The following is a 22,718-nucleotide window of genomic DNA, read 5'->3' as shown; positions in this document are numbered from 1 at the left end:
GAATATTGTTTTTATACTCAGAAGACACAAATACACGGTAACAAATATATTAAATTTTTCCCACAAAAACAATGTACACAGTGTACATCCCATTCCCAACCAACACAAAGTTGCACATACAGTGGTCTACATACAAAACAGAAGAATTTAATGTATACAGTTACAGTAAAAAAATAAAAAAATAAATGTAAAAAACTATGCTGCATCCTCTCTTCTGTTGCGGTCTGGCCACAGCACCTCATCCACATCACAAGCAATGTTTTCCCTGGCCAAGCAGCGGGGGAAATATCGCCTAGCATGGCAATTCCAGCCATGAAAAGCATCAGCTGCTACATCTTCACATGCGTCTTCCATAGCTTGGAGAAGAGGTATACGCGTTTGTGGATTTCGGTCATACACTTTCCATCTCCAGGCAGAAAACAATTCCTCAATAGGATGTAGGAATGGAGAATATGGAGGGAGATAAACAACTACAAAGCGTGGGTGGGCAGTGAACCAGTTACAAACCAGAGCAGCCCTGTGGAAACTTACCTTGTCCCAAATGACAACGTACCTGAGCTGCTCTGGGCCATCTACCTGATCTGGTGGAATGAGTGTGTTGTGTAGGGTGTCCAGGAATGTGATCAGATGGGCGGTGTTGTAGGGGCCAAGGGTAGCATGGTGATGGATGACGCCGTGGTGGGTAATCGCTGCACACATTGTGATGTTCCCTCCGCGCTGGCCAGGGACTTGAAAAATGGCACGCTGGCCGATGATATTCCTTCCCCTCTTTTGTTTTTTTGTGAGATTGAATCCAACCTCATCAATGAAGATGAACTGGTGCTCCACTGCAGCCACCTCTAGCTCAAGGACTCTCTGAAACACACATGACAATATCAGAAATAAACATGGAGTGGTCACTATTGTGAAGCACAATCATTATGATTACAATACTGAAATATGTATAATTTATACATTGTTGAGAGTATTCATCAATTGTATAGGACTCACTTGCACATAGTTATATCGCAATTCTTTGACTCTTTCTGAATTGCGTTCAAATGGCACCCTGTAGACCCGCTTCATCCTGAGATTATTTCTGCGCAAGACACGGTCCAGTGTTGATAAGCTTACCCTATCAATATTTTGAAATATCTCATTGTTTTCTATTATTTTTCTTTGTATTTGCCGTAATGTTATGGCGTTATTTTCTAGGACCATGTTCATGATTTCAGTTTCCTGTTCAGGAGACAGAACATGTTTCCAACCACCTTGTGTTGGTAATCTTTCAGTTCTGCCAAACAAATAGTCAAATACTGTAAATACAAAGTAGGAATACATTTCCCAAATACTTGAAACATACTTTATTTTTACAGTCCTACAGAACAGTCCACAGGCAATACTGTACTGCTGTACTCATTGAGTACTGTATTGATATGCAGTACTGCAATTTTCTAGTGAGAGTAGATTTCTTACCTATTCTCATTTCGGAATGTCCGGATGATGGATGCTACAGTGTACCTGCTCAAATTTGGCTGTACTCTTTGCCCAGCCTCCCTCATTGTTAGACCATGGTTGACCACATGATCAACCAAAGTGGCTCGGATCTCATCAGAGATTACGGTCCTTGGCCTTCCTCGTCCTTCCCGTCCTTCCCGTCCTCCTCCTCCTCCTCCTCCTCCTCCTCCTCTCACTCCTCTGCCTCTGCCTCTGTTTCCAATGTTGGCATCCATTGCTCCAAAACAAAAGAGCTCACCTGTTGCCCTTTTATGCTAAAGCTCTGATTGCTAATTGTAAAACTGTGTGACGGGTGTTTGCCCATGTGATGAGTCAGTGTGCATATTTGAATGGCAGTGTGTTCATTGTGAAAACAAGAGATTTTCTGCATGAAAATTGTGCCAAATGCAAAGAAATGTGTGTAGTGTTTTGAAAAAAAGTGTGTTTTAGAACTGCAATTTGAGTGTAAAGCAGGAATTGTGCTTGTAGTTTAGCAGAATTGGTTCAGGGGGTTGGTGCATGAGTTACATGTTGTGATCATTGTGTCTCAAGTTCCAGTATTTGTGTGTAAACAATTGAGAAAAACTGTAATGTCAGGGATGGTCTTTGTGATTTTTTTAAATGAATCACATTTTTAAAATCAGCTATATTTTAATGTGGAAAGACTGTTGTCCCATGCTTCCTCTTTTGGGCAAATTTCGTCAAGGCTTTGTCCCTTGTAATCTGTAAAAAAAAATCTAAAATCTCATTTGTTGATAGATTTAAATAATCCTCTGTTGCCCAGTTTCTATTCCGAGATGTTAATGCTGTAACGCATGAAGCTGTCATAAACCATATTCTGCTCTCTCTCCCTCTCTCTCTCTCACACACACACACACACACACACACACACACACACACACACACACACACACACACACACACACACACACACACACACACACACACACACACACACACACTACTGTGGAGCCAGTGGCTCTAGCTCTCTGGTTGCCTGGTAACTGTTGGCGTGGCATGGTTGCTAGGGCCATGTAGGATAGGAGGGGGGGGAGCTTAAACCGCAGCTCTGATTTCTAGTGAACTGAATTGAGTCAGTCAGTGGGGAGAAGAGGAGAGGCCACTGCTTGCAGCAGACATGCACACACAGACCCTCTCTGTCTCTCTCTCACACACACACACGCATGAGCACACGCACAGATGCGCCTAGTACATACACACACAGGGCTCTAATGAACAATAGAAGCTGTGCCAACGGGGCCCTGGGCTAGTCAGACAAGCCCTTGTTCAGGGTCACACAGACAGCCCTAATGGCTCTGGCCAAAAGTAGTAGACTACATAGGGGATATAATTTCATTTAGGACACAGGCAGTGTGTTCATATATCAGACATCCGTGACTAATTGACCAACAGGGAGGTGTCGTTAGTAGGATTTCTGATGGAGCATCCATCACGCACACACACACTCACACTCACATAGACATATACACACACTCACATACACATATACACACACAGTCTTAGATCATAAATAATGAAGAGTGCTTTTCTGGCTGTCTTCTATGTTGACGTTGATGTATGAGAGAGAGAGAGAGAGAGAGAGAGAGAGAGAGAGAGAGAGAGAGAGAGAGAGAAATGGGCAGAGAGTGATCATGCTAAATACTTCCTACAGAACTGTCACGTGTGCATTTCATTAACAAGCCACACGGTGGAGCTGTCTCACAATATTTTCTCTGGGTTTTTCACAATAATACAGAGTGGAAATTAGGTCAGAAATAGCATAGTAGTCTATTCTTTACTTCCTCCTTCCTAGTCAGTGAGGGAGCTGACCTCAAATCATCATGCATTTTCCAACCATTGTGATTTCATGGATACAGGATCCTGAGTGACATGGTAAAATGATGCTCCCTTTATGCAGGTTATCAGAAAATGTAGGCTACATAACCCAGGCTATAAAACGGCCACTTAGGATTTCTATCCAAACGTAAAAAGCCCTTTCAAATAGATTTCTGTTTTGATGGTTAGCACAGGTGGGTAGCTGGTACTTTGTTAGACTTGTGATCTTGATCCTGCAAACTACAATTACTACACTCTCACAAAATGGGTGGCATTGGAAGGTCTGCCTAACTGCTTTTACCATTATCAGGCAGATTATATATATTTTTAAAAAGCTTATTTACTTATATAATTATAGGATGCCTTGAAATAGGGACTGGGGGACATATAGAACCAGTGAGTAAAACAAAAATGCTATTATGCTCTCTGACAATGTGACACTTTTCCACCATTTCCATGGTGACAGTGTAGTGCACAGGAAGCTGTAGGCAGGGTGTGCATGGGTGGGGAGGGGTATCAGTACACTCCAGCTGGGCTGGTGTGTGTGTGTGTGTGTGTGTGTGTGTGTGTGTGTGTGTGTGTGTGTGTGTGTGTGTGTGTGTGTGTGTGTGTGTGTGTGTGTGTGTGTGTGTGTGTGTGTGTGTGTGTGTGTGTGTGTGTGTGTGTGTGTGTGTGTGTGTGTGTGTGCGCTCATGATGGCAGGATGTGGCAAAATGTTGAAGTTCAAGTACTTATATTTTCCCAGCTGACAAAAGAAGAACAGAAACTCAACCTCAATATCGTATTAAACTCACTCAATTTTGACACACTCTTTTGACACACTCTTTTGACACACTCTTTTGACACACTATGACACAATTCCTTAGTACATTTCTTGAAATCTGCATAACTTAATCTGACAGTAAACCTCCTTGTAGCCTACCCTGTCCCCAACCCCCTATCTCCAAATATTCAGTAAAACTAAGAGTAGAAAGTTAACAAGTACACCGTAATATCTTGTTATAACTGTCCTTGTTCTTCCTCCTGCCTGTCCACCAACACAGTCATGACTCATAACCCCAGGCTGCTACCATGACAACCATGTCATGTGGCCTGTCCTGTTGATGCACACTAAACACAAAACAGACACTTCACTCCAAGCACATAAAGCCACACTCACACATACACTTTCAGTTTCAGTTGAAGACCGTTAACCCCCCGCCCCCATGCAAATGCACTATAATTATGTATATGACGTGTGTGTACATGTGAGCGTATGTGATGTGCATTATCATGATAATGCTTATGGACCCTCCCTAAACTTGTCTTTAATATCTATTTTCACCAGTTATGCCAGTTTCTCTCTCTCCCTCTGTCTCGTTTGCATGGAAACAGCACCATACTGTAACCTGTAAAGCTGTAAGTGAGTAACTGCTTTTATCCCCCGTCAGGTTGACTTTGTACTGTTTTAGTGTCAACAAACTTGTGATATCTATCAAAATATAGAACACTGTGTGTGTGTGTGTGTGTGTGTGTGTGTGTGTGTGTGTGTGTGTGTGCGTGCGTGCGTGCGTGCGTGCGTGCGTGCGTGCGTGCACGTACGTGTGCGTGCCAGCATATGTGCATGCATGTGTGTGTGAGTATTATACATTCAGATGTTGGTGTGGTGAGGGAGGCATATGTGTTGGCTTGGTAACCAACCTAGTATCCAGTGGCAACAGAGGTCTATTGAGCATCCAGCGATGGCTCTGTATTGGCTGCTCTGTGCCCACCACACGCCTGTGTCACAGAGACAGTCCCTATGAAGAGTATTCACATAACAGGCATTGATTACTAAAAGGGGTTATTACAGTTCACCAGTCATTGTATAAACAACACTGAGCCTGTATTTAGTCACACCTTGTAATAGGCTTCATCACTATCAGACACTGATGTCACCTTTAGCGATCACAACATAGACACCAGCAACTACAAGAAAACCATCAACTAGTTAACTAGTCTTTTAGCTTTGTCCTCAAAAGAAAATGAGGTCCTGCTTAAGTGTCACTAGAACCAAGGTATTACCTGCTCTTTATACGTTATGTAACAAAGTTGCAAAGTTGCTTAGGAGCTAGAAGTAGAGTTGCCATGTCTGTCGGCGCCATCTTGCCTTACAGGTATACCAGTTGTAAGTACTACGTCAAAGAGAGATAGAGAGAAAGAGAGAGAGAGAAAGAGAGAGAGACAGAGAGCGATAATTGCATCAGCATGTGTGTTTAGTTAGCTGTCCATCTATCAGCACCTGTAGCAGTTCATCTTACAACAGTTCTTTGTAAAAAACGACTTATGGACAGAAACCTGCAGGTGGCCGCAGTGAACACAGCTACCCTTTAATCACACACACACACATTTGAGTCATTTAGCAGACGCTCTTATGCAGAGAGACTTACAGTCAGTGCATTCATCTGAACATAACTAGGTGAGACAACTACATATCTCAGTCATAGTAAGTGGTTATAATAGTAATTTCCTCAATAAAGCAGCTGTCAGCAGAGTCAGTGCTAGTACTAAGAGTGAAAACACACACAAACACACAACACACACACTCAACACACACTCACGCGTGCATGCACAGACGCACGCAAGCACACATTCACCAACAGTTGTAATTACAGTTCACCAGCCATTGTCTACACAGAACTGAGCCTGTATTTAGTCACACCTGATAATAGGCTACATCACTATCAGACACTGATGTCACCTTTAGCGATCACAACAAGACCTGTCGAGTGTTTGGTTACCACTAACGATGCTCAGCAACATTTTTCACAATGTACAAAGTGAGAGTGAAGCCATGATGTTTGTCTCATGGTGTTAAGATCCTTAGCTTGTCTGTCATTCTCATTCTCACTCTCATCCTCTGTCTCTTCCACAGAAATACTGAATCATGTCTGAAGGTCTGAAGGTACTGTATCTATAGCAGAGCTCTTCAACCCTGGAGAGTTCCTGGAGAGCTACCCTGCTGTAGGTTTTCTCACAGTTGTAACTAACCTGACTCAGTTTATTAACCAGCTATTTGTTAGAATCAGGTGCGCTAGATTAGAGTTAAAGTGAAAACCTACAGGACAGTAGCTCACCAAGAACAAGTTTCAAGTATTATTAGTCGCATGTATGGGATACAGCGTCCAACGAAATGCTTACTTGCAGGCTCCTGAATGGTTGGACAGTCCTGATCTATAGGGACAGACACAACAAGCAGAGGAGGAGTCTTTGTCTCTGTGTCCCGCCAGTAGGCTGTCAGAGCCGGTCCCCCCAGCACTCCTACCCCCCGCTCCCCAGCCCCCCTACATCCCGTTCCCCCAGCCCCCTCCCTTGTTTGGGCCGCTGTGTTCAGAGAGGGCAGATGGCTCATTACCATAAATAGGACAGCTAGAGACAGAAAGAGTGTGAGGGAGAGGGGCCACCACCCCCACACCATCCAAGGGGACCATGATGCCTGCCCTGCCGCCCAAAAACCCAGGAAATAGGAGGACGTTGCTAGGTGAGGTAGAAACACAATGCTGCCTGACTGCCTGACTGTATGACTCCCCCTACCCTCCCATTCGACCTAATCCCAGCTCACGCCCCGTCATCCCCTGCTTTGGGGACAGTGTGTGTGTGTGTGTGTGTGTGTGTGTGTGTGTGTGTGTGTGTGTGTGTGTGTGTGTGTGTGTGTGTGTGTGTGTGTGTGTGTGTGTGTGTGTGTGTGCTCTCTGCTCCGGGGACAGTGGCTGCCTCTCTCTCTCTGCTGGTCAGGGACAGATGGCCGATGGGCCCTACCATTGCTACAGCTGGAGCCAGCTGGGCTGAGCCAGCACAGTGGGGCCTGGTGTGTGTGTGTGTGTGTGTGTGTGTGTGTGTGTGTGTGTGTGTGTGTGTGTGTGTGTGTGTGTGTGTGTGTGTGTGTGTGTGTGTGTGTGTGTGTGTGTGTGTGTGTGTGTGTAGCCAGCACAGTGATACCTGGCAGAGGGAGCTCACACCTTCTCCTCTCCGGCCCTCTAGGAGCAGGGTGCCGGAAGAGAGAAGTGTTAGGGCCTGGGTTGCAGGCTATGAATAGCACCACACTTGCTGACTCACACCATGTTGGTATATCAACCAAAAATCCATAAATGTTTCATTGTAGTGTGTTGTTGAACGGTTGATGGCTCTTCTACTTTGAAAGGTGCTCTGTCATACATCTTACATCTTACAAATACATTTGACATACAAACTCAAACTTATATAAAAGGTTATTCGCATAAATTTCACTTCTCCTTGGTTCATTGACTCCTAACAGTCAACTAGGCCCTGAATACATGCATTGATTTAGAAATGTATTTAAATGCACAAATAGACATATCTTCTCTCACCCTAAAAAACAATCACTCAGGAGACTCACGTTTCAAGGCCCCTGGATCCCAGTACAGATAAGGACCAGACGGGGGCAATTTTCCCTGTCTGTGGAATGCCATTCAAGACAACACAACACTGGAGACACAATATCACATCTGCTCAGGCTAGACCTCATAGGTCAAAAGGGCAAAGGTAAAGAGGAAGAGAAGAGCAGAAGAACACAAGGAAGGAGAGAAAGAGGAATAGAGAACTCATGAAGAATTAATATAGCGGGGACAATGTGAAAAAAATTCTTGACTTAAAAAATTATTTTCCTTCACTTTCATAAATTTTCATCACAATAAAACAGAATATGTACATGCAGCTATTATGTATGAACATGTAATAAGACTTGTCTTTTGTTTGAGCTGTAAATAGAGAGCTTTTTGATCAGTAAAGAAAGGAGAGATGGCATGAGAAAAAACAAGAGGGAGGGACATGAGAGGACAGTTGACCGACCAGAAGGAGAAAGAGAAAGAAAGGACGCGTCCCAGTAATCTCTTCTTCTCGCTGAAGTCTGCACTCGTTCACTACTCCCCACAAATGTTTAAGTATTAGATTGGTGCAGGCATGGGCTAGAGGGAGTTCCCATATACCGGTCATTTTCTTTTAAATCCATGAAAGGATGTGAACAAGTGTACGCTTTGGGAAAAAGGAGAGATTATTGTGACGCAACCAAGAGTGTGGCAGGGCTGGCAGCAGTAGCATGACCGGAGAGCAGAACAGAGCCAGGCCGGCAAGCAGCTCCCTGCGCAGTGATATGGTACTGGTACTGGTACTCCCTGCATATAGCTTCATTCTTGTGTCATTTATTCCATTTGTGTTACTATTTTAATTGTTCTAAAAACAAAATTGCTCTGCGTCGTTGGGAAGCATTTCACGGAGAAGAAGTCTTATTGATTTGATTTGATTTTGATTTGCTGTGCTGTCTCACCTCCCCAACATTGATCCTGGTTTCGGCACCCTACCTACCCTGCAGCCACATTCTCCTCTCCTCCCCTCTCCCCCCTGCCCTCCTCCCCTACTCTCCTCCACTCCCCTCTCCCCCTCCCCTCCTCCCCTACTCTCCTCCTCCCACCCGCTACTCTCCTCCTCCCCTCCCCTCCTTTCCTCCCCTCCTCTCCTCTGCCATGCTTCATTACCCTGTGCTCAGTGAGGCAGAGAGAGGCAGCACACGCTTCTTTCTATCCACACACACACTGTCTGCAGCCGTGTTGCCCATAGCCACAGCCAGCCAGCCAGGCAGGCTCCCCATAGACCTAGAGTTCTTTATACAGCCCCACGCCCCTAGGCAACGGGTCACACTCACTCACAGCCCTACACCCCACTGTACACTCACGTCTACACAATAACAATGTCCACACCACTATAGTTCCACAACTAACATTTTAGCATGCTAACACTTGCCCTTTAGCGCTTTACATTTCCAACACTCTGTACACACTAACTCTATTCAAACTAATTAGGACATATACTTATGTAACACTAACAGACACTAATAGACACTCAACCCCCATAGTGTGTAGAATGTATCCCAAGTTTTTGTGATGCCTATCCTTGACAGTCACTGCACAGTAATTGTACACACACACATGAACTTTATTAACAAACACACACACATGCTGCACAGGGAACAATAGCTAGCTCCACGGCAGCCTACTATGGAGCTGATGGTGCCAGACAACATTGGCAGGGCACAAACACCACAATTGTCCCCCCAACACAAAGTGTACTTGTGCCCGAGGCAGAGTGGGGTGGATGGGATGCTGTGTAAATCAATGTGGTGGCAGTGGGACTGGTACACTCTAAGATAAAAAGGTTCCAAAAGGGTTCTTCCGCTGTCCCCTAGGAGAACCCTTTTTGGTTCCAGGCAGAACTCTTTTGTGTTCCATATAGAACCCTCTATAGAAAAGGCTCTACATGGAACCCAAAAGGGTTCTACCTGGAACCAAGAAGGGTTCTTCAAATGGTTCTACTATGGGGTCAGCCGAAAAGCCTTTAAGGTTCTATACAGCACCGTTTTTTCTAAGAGCATAGAGCCCAAAGTATTCAGTGTTGTTACCTCTGGCAAGCCTTCACTGGTTACACTGAAGATGTTGAGGAAGACTTACTCTGAACCCCCTTTCACTGTAAACAACAACAACAACAACAACAACAAACAACTGATGAGTGAGGATGAATACATTTACAATTTTGGATCATTTCAACATTGTAATGAACTATACTCAACATAACACAACATGTCAGAGTGGCTTGTCTGTCTGTATGTCTGTCTGTCTGCCATCCGTCTGTCTTTTCATCCTCTTTCCCTTGTCAGTTAATAGACTTGCCGAGGTGTTCATTTGCCAGCATGAGGCAGTCATTACCAGTAGAAAACATAATTTAGCAGGGTAATAGAACAGTCCAGGATCAATAGGCTAATTTAATTGCCCCTGCATGTGGTTGATTGTATTGCAGGGTTATTTGCAGGAGCTTTTATAGAGGGGAATTATCCTCCCATGCAGTTTTACTGGGGCTATAAACCGTGAAGCACAATCACAGCAAAGAAGAGAAACTAGCCTGGTCTCAGATCTGTTTGAGCTGTCTAGTCTACTTGTGGCTGTCATAGCGACAGTACAAACAGATCTGGGACCAGGCTTAAGAGAAACGGTTGTTATTGCTCAATAAGAAACTCTGTCCAACTGTAGTTACTACCAGCACTGAATTGGTTGCTACAATGACATAAAAGCAGGCAAAGTTCAGTGCTATGCTGTTATATTGCTAAACTGAAGTTCAGGAGTCGCCGTTTCAATGGACATTGCAGGTTGTAAACGTGATAAAAACAGAGTAAGTCACATGCCATATATCCAAGCCTTCCTTGACAGCTTGGACAATGCCACTTCCCTAGCTGTCAGCACTCTATTGGCAGTCTAACTCATCGGGTTGGAGTTAAACTTTGCACCGCTATACTCTCCAGTTGTCCCTTTGGTCCTTCCAGGAGAAGCTGTGACCAATTGCGGTTGTAAATCCAGGTCCTGACTCCTGAGATCCCCATCAGTCAATACTTTAGTACCAGGCTTTACAACAAAGCCCAGGCCAAGCCAGGCCCAGGGACACTGCTTTGTGGGCGGTGATTGTATTTGTGTTGGTGCTACAGTATATCTCCATGCTCGGTAGTCAGGCAAAGTTGAGGATAAGCCAAAACAAAATACAAAAAAGTAAGACTGAATAATACAGAGAAGATACTTAATGTAGACACTGTGTAAACAGAGGTAGGAGCAGAATTACATAGAGCAACATGTTTCGACCAACCAGTCTTCCTCAGACTGTGGATATGGAAATGGAGGCAGGGGTAGAGCTGTGGAATCCCACTCCTCTTGAACAATCCCAGGAACTGGAGTGGTTAGGTTTTCTCTAGGAAGTGGGTTGATCCCGTGATCAGAGAGAGGCATCTATTTCATGGTCAGTGCTCCAACCAGCAACTCCCAACTCCCTATTGTGATGTCATCCTCCTTTATGGAATGTCCAGCCCCCCACTCAATCCAGGTCCCCTCTCACCCTGCTAGCTGAATAGGCCTAGCCTGGGGCCTATAGGGGCCTATTGATTTTGATCTGTGATGCCTTGGTGCCTCACACTATTGCAGCTCTCACCCTGACCTGTAAAAAGGATAGCCACTCAAGAGCAGAGAGGGATTCCTTTTCAACCACTGACTGCTCTATACAGATAAATCCCCATGGCCAATGCGGTTTGGACTGTTGGGATTCATGTGAGATAATAATAATTTAATTCTGGCCACACTTCCTCTCCTAATCCCTGCCTTTTTGTCTTCCTGCTTCTCTTCCTGCTTAGTTATAATGGTGTAGATTAAAACTTTCTTACTGATTTTTAAACTGTTTCAAAGAAGTTAAAGAAATACTTATTAAAGGCAGAAACTATTTTTCCACGGTTCATTGAACACAAAATGTAGACGTTGTCATTCATCTATCAGTAAACTTAGCCCGCAGCAGGACTTGGTTTATAAAACAGGATTTACTAAGCAGCTGCTTTAACATTCCTGCATAGAAGTCTGTTAAGTCCTTTTTTATCAGATAAAACATTGCTGATTGTTGTTTGTTCGCGTTATAGTGTTTGTGTACCAAATGGCACCCTATTCCCTTTACAGTGCACTACTTTTGACCAGGACCCATGCATTATAGGAAGAATAGGGTGCCATTTGGGATGCAGCCAGGGCCTGGGTGTTCATCCTGCCCTGGAGTGAATCAACAGTTCAACACCTCATCAAAAACAATGACTATTTACATTTCTAACCTGAATAAATAGGCTGAATCAATAGAGAATTACTGGCTAATTGTTTGGCTTTAGTCTTTCTGAATGTGTGTTCCCTTTTTCCTTCTGGATAGCCACTCAAGAGCAGAGAGTGATTCCTAGACAGGCCGTCATTGTAAATAAGAATTTGTTCTTAACTGACTTGCCTAGTTAAATAAAGGTTAAAATAATAATAATAAAATAAAATAAAAAAAGAATGTTCCTACCTGCCTGCCTATTGAGTTATTTTATTGCCCCATCATTGAAGGAGGCCTTTATCAAGCTATAGATAAGAGACAGCCAGCGCCTGTTGACACAATTCATAAGGCCTGGTTAGCACAAAGGCCTGTCAAACACAGGGCTTCTGTAAACAAACAGGCTCCAGTACTGCATTTAGGATTATTACTGGAGGCTAGGGAGGAAAGGACAAGAGAGGAGCGGGAGGACAGGAATGGGAGGAGAGGGAAAGACCTAGGGAACAAAACCTGAAGAACAGATAAGTTAAAAGAAACTTGTTAACCGCACCTGGTTCTTAGGCAGGTTTTCAGGTCTTCAGTCTAACCCGCTGCCTCTGGAGTACAGTGTATCGCTGCCGGCATGGATTTGAATCTGCTCTATCAACACTCTATCTCCTACCTTTCACCTCTATCTCTCTCCACCAATAAACATACAAAATACTTCATAAAATGAATACTCTATATATTATTATTATTTTGTATTTATTTTTTTATCTACGGGTGTAGCTCAGCAAAGGTAAAGGGGTTTTCCTTGAAAATCAGGATGTCCAAAGGTTTCTTGTGTTCTGTCAACCCATTTTGTTTTTGATTGCCTCCCCCACACTTTTATAGTGAACTTTGATCGTCATGTAATGGAGTAATAAGCCTGAGTTAGGGCTGGGCTCATTGACAGGGTAAACAAGCAGTATTTGCATTCGCCCAAGGGCAGGTACTGCCTGTCTGTCTGAGGAGCCGTCACTGCACACGTCACCTGGTGTAATGAAATGCAGTAAGTAACACTTACTTACTTACTTACTTACTTACTTACTGCATTTCATTACTCAGGTGACGTGTGCAGTGACGGCTCCTCAGACAGACAGGCAGTACCTGCCTTTGGGCGAATGCAAATAATGCCTGTTTACCCTGTCCACTGGCCTTGAGATCCTTATCTATGGAAATACAGCTAAATAGCTGAGCAGAGTAGGCTGTGTGTGTGTGTGTGTGTGTGTGTGTGCGTGCGTGCGTGCGTGCGTGTGTGCTCATGAGTTTTATACTGTTTAACAACTTCAGTTTCATTCTAATTAGGACAAGTTGGCCTGAGCGTAGTGATCCCCTGGGAACATCAGGGGATGGTGTGTGCATTTGAATGTTTTGCGTGAGTGGTGTGTCTCATATTGCACTCACTCTGCAAATGAAAACATTGCACAAGTAGGATCATTACGCTTTGGTCCATATGGCGATTCCAATCGGTGTGTCTACAGCGTGATGATTCAGCCTCATTCTCACCAGTGCTGTCATCGGCCTCTGCTCCCTGTAAGAATATCATTTGACGGGAGCCATACAATAAAGAACAGGTGACAGAAGAAGGCAGTTCCACCGTATGACCCTTGTCCCCAATGGAACCCTCATCAGAGACCAGTCACACAAGACAAATATGGCCTCCCACCTTGCAATGCAATTACACATTCTCTTTCAGAAACACACCCTGGTGGAATCCCAATTAGCAATTTAATTCAACAAAATAATTAGATCCATATCGCCACTGCTGAAGGCACAAAGTGATGAGAGCACCACTGGCTTCCTGTTTCCTCCAGCGGGCCACAGGTTAAACACCTTTCATGTGTGTGTGCATGTGTGTGTGCGTGTGTGCATGCATGCCCCCCTGTATGCGTGCATACGCACGTGTTTGTGTGTGCAAGCCTGCCTACATAGATGTGTGTTCAGGCGTGTGTACGTGCATGCATGCGTGTGGGTGTGTGTGTAGTTCAACAAAATGTAAATCAAAACTAGACGTTAAACTGACGTCTGTGCCCAGTCGGGAGCATGTGGGTGCATGCTTGCGTGTGTACATGTGTATATTAATGACATTACCAGGCTTGTAGCAGCCATAACCTAATCTTCTGTAGAGATGCATTACAGACACGTCTATGTTAAGAGCTGCTTAAATTCAATAACAACTCCAGCACAGTGACTAAGAGCTGTTATTGAATTTTTGAATTTGCCACTTTAATAATGATGTTTACATATCTCGCATTACTCATCTCATATGTATATACTGTATTTTATACCATCTATTGCATCTTGCCTATGCCGCTCAGTCATTGCTCATCCATATATTTATATGTATATATTCTTATTCCATTCCTTTACTTAGATTTGTGTGTATTAGGTAGTTGTTGGGGAATTGTTAGATTACTTGTTAGATATTGCTGCATTGGCGGAATTAGAAGCACAACAATTTCACTACACTCGCAATAACATCTGCTAACTATGCGTATGTGACCAATAACATTTGATTTGATTTGATGTTGAGTGTTACCACAATCACAGATCCTCATAGGCCAAAACTGGAACAAATATGACTGTGTAGTGTGTGTGTGTGTGTGTGTGTGTGTGTGTGTGTGTGTGTGTGTGTGTGTGTGTGTGTGTGTGTGTGTGTGTGTGTGTGTGTGTGGTTGCTCACCCTCTGGAAAGCTAACTAAGGTGTGAAGAGAGTATCAGGGGGGAGAAATAGCAAGCCAGGGAAATCAGAAGAGAGTCAGAATGAAGAGGACTTGTCATTAATGGAGTGTTTTAGGAGCTCCGACAGGGTTGGAATGGAGTATTGCTGTGTGTGTATGTGTGTGCGTGTGCGTGTGTGTGCGTGCATGTGCAGCCTCTCTTATCGGATAGCGGCCGGCAGGGGCGTGTGTCTGTGTTTGTCTGTTTGTGTCTGTGTGTGTGTGTGTGTCTGTGCGTGCATGTGTGCATGTGTGTGTGTGTGCAGCCTTTCTTATCGGCTAGCCGCCTGGCAGGGGAGTGTGTGTGTGTATGCGTGCGTGCTTGTGTGTGTGCGTACGAATGTGTGTGTGGGAGCTTGGACACTTGCGGTCCGTAAAAAGGGCCTGATTCATTTCCGCATGAGTGGGTCTCAGTGGGGCAGTGTCAGGCTAGCCAGGCCGCACAGATTTATAGACCATTAAAGCAGCAGGACTCCTGTTCCTCCTGACCACAACGCCACCACCACTACTAACACACTGCAGCCTGTTAATCTGACACACTGCACACACACACGCACGCACACACACACACACACACACACACACACACACACACACACACACACACACACACACACACACACACACACACACACACACACACACACACACACACACACACACACTCATTGAAACATACACACACACATAGTCGCATGCATGCCCAAGAGCATGAACAAAATGCAAGCACGCACACACACACTCTTAGACACCAATCCTGATGTACTGCACACTCTCATACACATACACACACACACACACACACACACGATCTCTCTCTCTCTCTCACACACACACACACACACACACACACACACACACACACACACACACACACACACACACACACACACACACACACACACACACACACACACACACACACACACACACACACACACACTCATTGAAACATACACACACACATAGTCGCATGCATGCCCAAGAGCATGAACAAAATGTAAGCACGCACACACACACTCTTAGACACCAATCCTGATGTACTGCACACTCTCATACACATACACACACACACACACACACACACACACACACACACACGATCTCTCTCTCTCTCACACACACACACACACACACACACACACACACACACACACACACACACACACACACACACACACACACACACACAGAAAATACACCGTATCTACAGATTGCATCCATCCTCATGTTTCATCCCTCCACTACCACCTCACATACATAATTCATCTCACACACTCAGTTCAACGGCTAGGCAGGTAGACTAGTGTTTAGAGTGTTGGGCCAGTGACCGAAAGGTTGCTGGTTTGAATCTGTCGATGTGCCCTTGAGCAAGGCACTTAACACAAATTTGCTCCAGGGGTGCTGTACCACTATGTCTGACCCTGTAAAACAACACATTTCACTGCACTTATCTGGTGTATGTAACCATAAAACATAAATTAGCTCCTCCTTCTCATAGGTACCTCTCCACATCTCTCCTCAATCTTCTCACACTCTTCATTCCATCTACTTGATGTATCCCCTTCCTTCAATTTACCCACCATAACCCCACCATCAACACATAACCTCCTCTTACCTATGCATCCCATCTAACTACATTACCTTATGCTCTGCTATTGCCTCTCTATTTTTCATAAATATTCTCCAAAATGAAATCCAAGGCAAACTGTTTGTCAGTGATGTGGTCTGTGCCATTCCCTCCTCCCTGAATCAGGTATCTAGACCTATCCCTGTCAGTGGTCTCTTGGGCATAATGCTTTAGATTGTAGTAACAGATTTAAAATCAGATTAGCACAGTTCCAGGCGCACAGACTAATGGCTCTGTCTGTTCAAGGCATCCTCAATCAGCTCCGTTGCCCTGGTGATTGCTATATCTTGTTCTCCTCTCCCATTTGCTGTCTTTGCAACTTCATCATCCAGCTAGGGAAAGAGAGGAAGGAGTGATACAGGGAAGGGAGGAGAATAAAAATGAGGCAGAGTGATTCTGTGCTATAGGCTGTACGCTGCTGCTGGCTGTATGGCCCTATGAATAGCTCTTAGCATGTACAGTATGGAAATGATGACACGGCAACCTGAGCAAAAGCAACGTACAGAAAGTACAGTAAGTGAATGAAGAGGATGAACTCAAGGATTCTATTTTGTCTTTGGTCATAAATCCTAACGCTTTCCTTCTCATACACTCTCGTAGAGTATGGCACATCTATCTACTATATCTGAATAGCAAGGAGATTGGCTATTGAAGGAAGATACCATGAATACAATTCTAAATGTATTATAATTCCTCTTTATCTCAGCTAGGTCTGTGTGAGAGTAGACAAACACCACGTACATACACTCACAAACTGAAACATACCTGTACATTCAGAGAGGATTACATAAACAATGTAGCATGTGAATAATGAATGTAAATCATGACCGTCAGAGCTACGTCGGTGGCTACAAAAGCTACATACACACAAAGGATTTATTCAAGAGAAATACAATGGTCCTTAGCTCTCCAAATATATCTGTAAACAGAATGTGGCATATAGGTCAAATATATGACCTTAAAGGGTTTGATTATTCAAAGGGGCATTTTTGGGGGATGATTCATTCCACTCCCACAAGGGACTTTTAACCAGTAACTAGAAACAGACAGACAGCTTCCTGCATCATTTGTCCATCCTTTCCTCTTCTCCAAGCACGAGATAGACCATGTGACCCAGTCACCAACAGTAGCCATGGGGAAATGTGCTAGGGGAAAAACAGCAACTTCAGAAAGAAAACGAGTGAATGAGGACAACTCAAAACTGAGACTTCAAGTCAAAGACTTGATAGAGCACCACATGTGGGATTGTATTATTTCTTTCAAGCCTCAAAACCCAGAAAAGAAAAGAAAACATCAACATGAAAAGGAGTTATATGGGTTAGAACAACACTGCACCTAGGTAAACAAACACTACAGGTCCTGTTCAACCCTCTAATGGCTGGTTTACTTGAATCCAGTGTGGCTGTAGCATACCACCACCCTATGATTCACAGAGGATCCTGTTTGTCCAGTTGAACTAACTGAAGGGCATGAAGTGAAACAGGGTGTGTTTCTGTGTTTCCACTAGAAGAAGGATGCAAAAGCATTGTAAATACTACAACATCCCAAACAGAACAATGGCGTAGAAAGACATTTCAAAGTGAACAAAAAGGTAGGTCATTAATTACAAGGTAATAGAGAAATGATAAGCCTTGAACTCAACATATTGAAAGAAGAACCTTTGGCAGGAAAATACAATTTAATGGGGCAGGCTACTTTGGTAGTTTTCAGAGTTATCTCTCTGAGAGAGGTTCTAAAAACAGGATCGAAGTGGACAGAGGAGGAGGTAAAGCCCTGCCTTATCTCAGCTCATTGGTCACCATAGCAACACCCACCCATAGCACATGCTCCAGCAGGTATATTTCACTGGTGATCCCCAAAGCCAACACCTCCTTTGGCCGCCTTTCCTTCCAGTTCTCTGCTGCCAATGACTGGAACGAATTGCAAAAATCACTGAAGCTGGAGACTTATATCTCCCTCTGTAACTTTAAGCATCAGCTGTCAGAGCAGCTTACCGATCACTGTACCTGTACATAGCCCATCTGAAAATATCCCACCCAACTACCTCATCCCCATAATGTTATTTTTTGTTGTTGTTGCTCTTTTGCACCCCAGTATCTCTACTTGCACATCATCATCTGCACATCTATCAGTTCAGTGTTAATGCTAAATTGTAATTATTTCACCTCTATGGCCTATTTATTTCCTTACCTCCCTAATCTTACTACATTTGCACACACTGTACATATACTTTTTCTATTGTGTTATTGACTGTACGTTTGTTTATTCCATGTGTAACTCTGTGTTGTTGTTTTTGTTGCACTGCTTTGCTTTATCTTGGCCAGGTCGCAGTTGTAAATGAGAACTTGTTCTCAACTGGCCTACCTGGTTAAATAAAGGTGAAATAAAAAAGGAATAAAAGGAAAACAGAGGGGCGGGAGGAGGAGCTCTAAAGGGGGTCAGGTATCACATTGATGTGAGAGTTACAGTTTGGTGTAAACTCACTGATACTAAGAGAGTTGCACAGTGGCCCATACCAAATGAGTAATAGGGTCGACACCAGAATACAAATAATGCAGCCCTTTCCATTATACTGTAGGTCTACATGACTAATACTGTGCATATCAGTCACATATGTACTGAAATCAGGGGTCTCTTTAGTGTTGGCTGCATATTGAGGCATTATAAAGCTTAACATGTCCCTTTAATGATGACCCGTTGGAGCCCTTAGGGAGAGTTATACCACAAATTAATCTGCTAGCGGAAGAGACTGCTTAGTCCAGATAAAGTAGGCTACATTGTATCATCATCATGACCACTGGCTGGCTGGAGTCCCCCGTCAAAACGACGCAGATGCCTTCTAGTCCCCCGCCAAAATGACGCAGGTGCCTTCTATTACTTTAATCCCCACTTTCATCACCACATGCTGTGTAGTTTATTCTAACCGCTGAAATAAACTGCATTATTTGGAGACACCCAAAAAAATGTACTGTGCGGTTTTTTCTGTATTTTAATTAAATTTACAATATGCCATATTCTATGTAGGCTACACAATGAACTCGTGTGAAAAAAAGTACAAAAGAAAATGGAGTGGCGTCGGCGTCGGCAGCGCCACAAAATAACCATGTGCTTCTGCGCTGCGGCAGTTGCCAGGGGATATGGAATGGGAGGGGTTATGATTGGTTGAAGTGGGTTTGTTGCCTTGGCGACGGCGAGGGGATCGGTAGCGTTGCTGTGCGGCGTGATCTGCGCGCTGCGTGGATGGAGGAAGCAGCTGCCGATGTGATCTCTGACACTGAGACAGACATCTGAACACACAATTCCTGCCATACTGCTACTTTGCAGGCAACGCTTGCATGAATGTAAGTACTTGAGAAGGCGTCTTTAATTTATTTAATGGTGTGATATTACGGAATGCTTTAATGTGTTTTCCGTGGCCGGTGAAAGGTAGCGCAAAATAAATGGGAGAAGTGACTGATAGCTCGAGCAGCCAGCATGGTAGTTCAATAGCGAACAACATGTACTGTACTTCCCCCATTTGTTCTCTGAGCTCTAGCGTTGCGTTATGGAATGGTAAGCTATAATAGAAACAATGCTATATCGAAACTTTTCAATTCTTTAGACTTTGTTAAAAAAAAATCCAGTTGTGCTAATACGTTGTTTTTGGCGTCTCTTGTCTTCCATGTGGCTCTTTAGCTATCGAGTTAGCTAGATGTAGCAAACTTATTTTACGGTCGAGTAGTAAGTAGTTAGCCAACAACGAGAAATTTGACCGTCCAATGTGTTTTCATTTTCATTTGAGCTTACATGAAACACTGTTAACTTAAATATCAATTGCAACAATGTGTACCGACGGTGGATATTTTGTATCCAACTTGGATGGCTTCGCCACTTTTCCACCTATTTGAATTGGTCAGATAAATGGCTCGTTTGCGCATGCAGTCATACGGGGAAAATGTATCGTTCTAGATTCTGTAAGGTGTTGGCTTGCTGCCCGTTTTACTTGACATTCGATTGCCATGTCACGAGTCTGGCAGGGAGTTCGACTATTTCTGTCAGACACCATATCGATAACTGCTTGAACTTGTTTCATATTGAGCAATGAGGTCGTGTCAATTTGGTGTAATTTGGAGCGTGGACCATTTTAACAGTTTGCTATGAGTCATCTTGAATCCAATTTCAAACGTTTGTCGGTGAGTCGTTCATGCAAGGACTTTATTTATTTGTATTATGGGGGGGGTTATATAAAAAATATAGGGCAACTTTGTTGGGCGACAGTAGCAAGGGGGGGGAGTTTGTGAATATGTAGCACATTTGCTGTGTCCTCTGTGATTCATTTATTGGAAATGATATGTCAGTGAGTTATTTTACTGTTATTGATTCCTCGTTAAGTGACATTGCCAGTGGAAAGTGTTCCAGGGGTTATCGAAGAGCTGAGCAAGCAAAATGTAGCTTGCTAGCAGTTTGCTAACATTTATGTTCTTCCGCTAAAGCTCCTCTGTCCCATGAGTTGGCCTGCACGCAATGCAATATGTCTGGATGGACGTTGAGTCAATTCCTCAAAATCACTCACATGCCCAGATTGTCGCGGTGTTGCAATTTTGTCAGTTGAAATGTCCCCCACACAGTTCCAAACCCATCCACGTGCATTTATGGCGCTAGTGAGGTAGGAGCGTGGCCTTTGTCATAATGCATTATTGGACAGCAACAGAGCTCGCTGTTGATAGAAGTCACAACAGCAACTCCGAAAGGCTTGTTCACATATTGGAGCATATCAGCACGTCACTGGACATGCAATGAGTTAGTGTCAAGTTGCCCTTGGTGTAGCTACGATAACTGCCAAAAATAAAGGAAACTCCAACAGTGTCTTAATAGGGCTTTGGGCTACCACGTGCTGCCAGAACAGCTGCAATTCACCTTGGCATAGATTCTACAATTTTCTGGAACATAATTGGAGGGATGCAACACCATTCCTCCACGAGAAATTCCATCATTTGGTGTGTTGATGGTGGAGGAAAACGCTGTCTCGGGTGCCGCTCCAGAATCTCCCATAAGTTTTAAATTGGGTTGAGATCTGGTGACTGAGACACACCCTTTAAACCCCCATGCTCCTTTGAGACCCCTCTTTCAAAGTCACTGAGATCTCTTCTAGACAAAATCATTTACTTGGACATTTTTAGTCATTTAGCAGACGCTCTTATCCAGAGCGACTTACAGGAGCAATCTGGGTTAAGTGCCTTGCTCAAGGGCACATCAACAGATTTGTCACCTAGTTGGCTTGGGGATTCAAACCGGTGACCGTTAAGTTACTTGCCCAATGCTCGTAACCACTAAGCTAATAATGGGCAACTGGGCATTTTTAGACATGACCCTAACCATTATGGGATGTTTATTGCTTATTTAACTAAAGAACCGCATCTGTGATTTTGGACATTGAAATTGGCACCAGAGGCAACAGTTAGGCTGCTACGGCTGTTCATGATGTAATGGATTAAAACAAGATTGTCCCAGATACAAATTACTAGCTATCTCCAAACAGTGAGTGACTGTTGGCAGCCAATTCATTATCTTTCTCTAAAGAGGTATGTCAGTTGGTGTGATAACATACAATGATAGTTTCCCCTCTCGTGTGTCTGTGTGATAGGGAAAAAGGGGTAACACCATCTTACAAAAGTTACACATTTGGGATTTCTGATTTGTAAAAATAAAATAATATATCAGTTATTTGGATTGGAAAGGGTTGCCTACTGTAGTTGTCTTGTTATGCAGGCAACGGTTTGTTTGGTGTATGTGCTGTGTGTGTTTGACATGAGGGTGGAGATGGGCAATGTTCCTTTTTTGACAAACAGTTTGCTGACTAATGTGCCTCAGATAAACAGTAAAACAAAGCAGGCCTGAGATAAAAGGAGAGGAACAGAAGTGATCAACCTGTCATTTGTTTACTGCCAGGAATTCATGCCAATAGTGTGTTTGTGTAGTGTGTGTGTGTGAGAACACAGTGTACATCATGATTGGTTTTCTTGGAACCATCTGTTGTTTTTTGTTGTTGCTATTTTAATACCCTGTGTGTTTTTGTAAATATGTTTTTTATACCATTGGCATTGTGTGTACAAGTATGTATACTTGCAGAGGAGGGCTGCAGTCAGAAGGGTAACTATTTTAGCTGCCTGAAATAGCCTGAGACCTGCTCTCTTTCATGGCATTCATGACTATAAATATGCCCTGCCCATAACCCTAATAATGCTGCTGCTAACCCCGCTGCTAACCTCGCTATGGAATGGTTATCTCTCTCCGCTCAGTGCAGCACAGGCACATGGAGCTGAACGATTGTCGTGTGTGTGTGTGTGTGTGTGGTGTGTGTGTGTGTAGGGGGGGCAGTGCTGTGCGTCGGTCATCTTCGCTGCTCCACATAATAAGGTTATTTAGAT

The 22,718-nt window shown here is 43.8% G+C and overlaps 1 protein-coding gene and 2 long non-coding RNA genes across 6 annotated transcripts in view; 1 reads left to right on the top strand and 2 right to left on the bottom strand.

Moving 5' to 3' along the window:
• Positions 1-74: 74 nt before the first annotated feature.
• Positions 75-1,202, bottom strand: LOC123731435 (uncharacterized). Its single transcript, XR_006762545.1, has 2 exons — positions 991-1,202; positions 75-855 (listed from the first exon to the last, which is right to left on the bottom strand). It is a non-coding gene; the product is annotated as an uncharacterized lncRNA (long non-coding RNA).
• A 3,706-nt stretch (positions 1,203-4,908) lies between these two features.
• On the bottom strand, positions 4,909-11,925 carry LOC123731481 (uncharacterized). Its single transcript, XR_006762634.1, has 4 exons — positions 10,948-11,925; positions 9,743-9,807; positions 5,356-5,465; positions 4,909-5,090 (listed from the first exon to the last, which is right to left on the bottom strand). It is a non-coding gene; the product is annotated as an uncharacterized lncRNA (long non-coding RNA).
• A 7,442-nt stretch (positions 11,926-19,367) lies between these two features.
• Positions 19,368-22,718, top strand: part of foxn2a (forkhead box N2a) — a 40,055-nt gene continuing 36,704 nt past the window's right edge. Inside the window, exon 1 of one of the 4 annotated variants that reach the window (XM_014180022.2) lies at positions 19,368-19,652. The gene's annotated coding sequence lies outside the window, so the exon portion shown is untranslated. Of the gene's footprint in view, positions 19,653-19,970; positions 20,484-22,718 lie in introns of those variants that run through there. The other 3 variants (XM_014180023.2, XM_014180025.2, XM_045710305.1) reach the window with 3 other exon arrangements.

Source organism: Salmo salar, chromosome ssa28 (genome assembly GCF_905237065.1).
Source record: "Salmo salar chromosome ssa28, Ssal_v3.1, whole genome shotgun sequence".
In the NCBI taxonomy this organism is placed as follows: Eukaryota; Metazoa; Chordata; class Actinopteri; order Salmoniformes; family Salmonidae; genus Salmo; species Salmo salar.
This window is presented reverse-complemented; position numbering and strand designations above follow the sequence as displayed.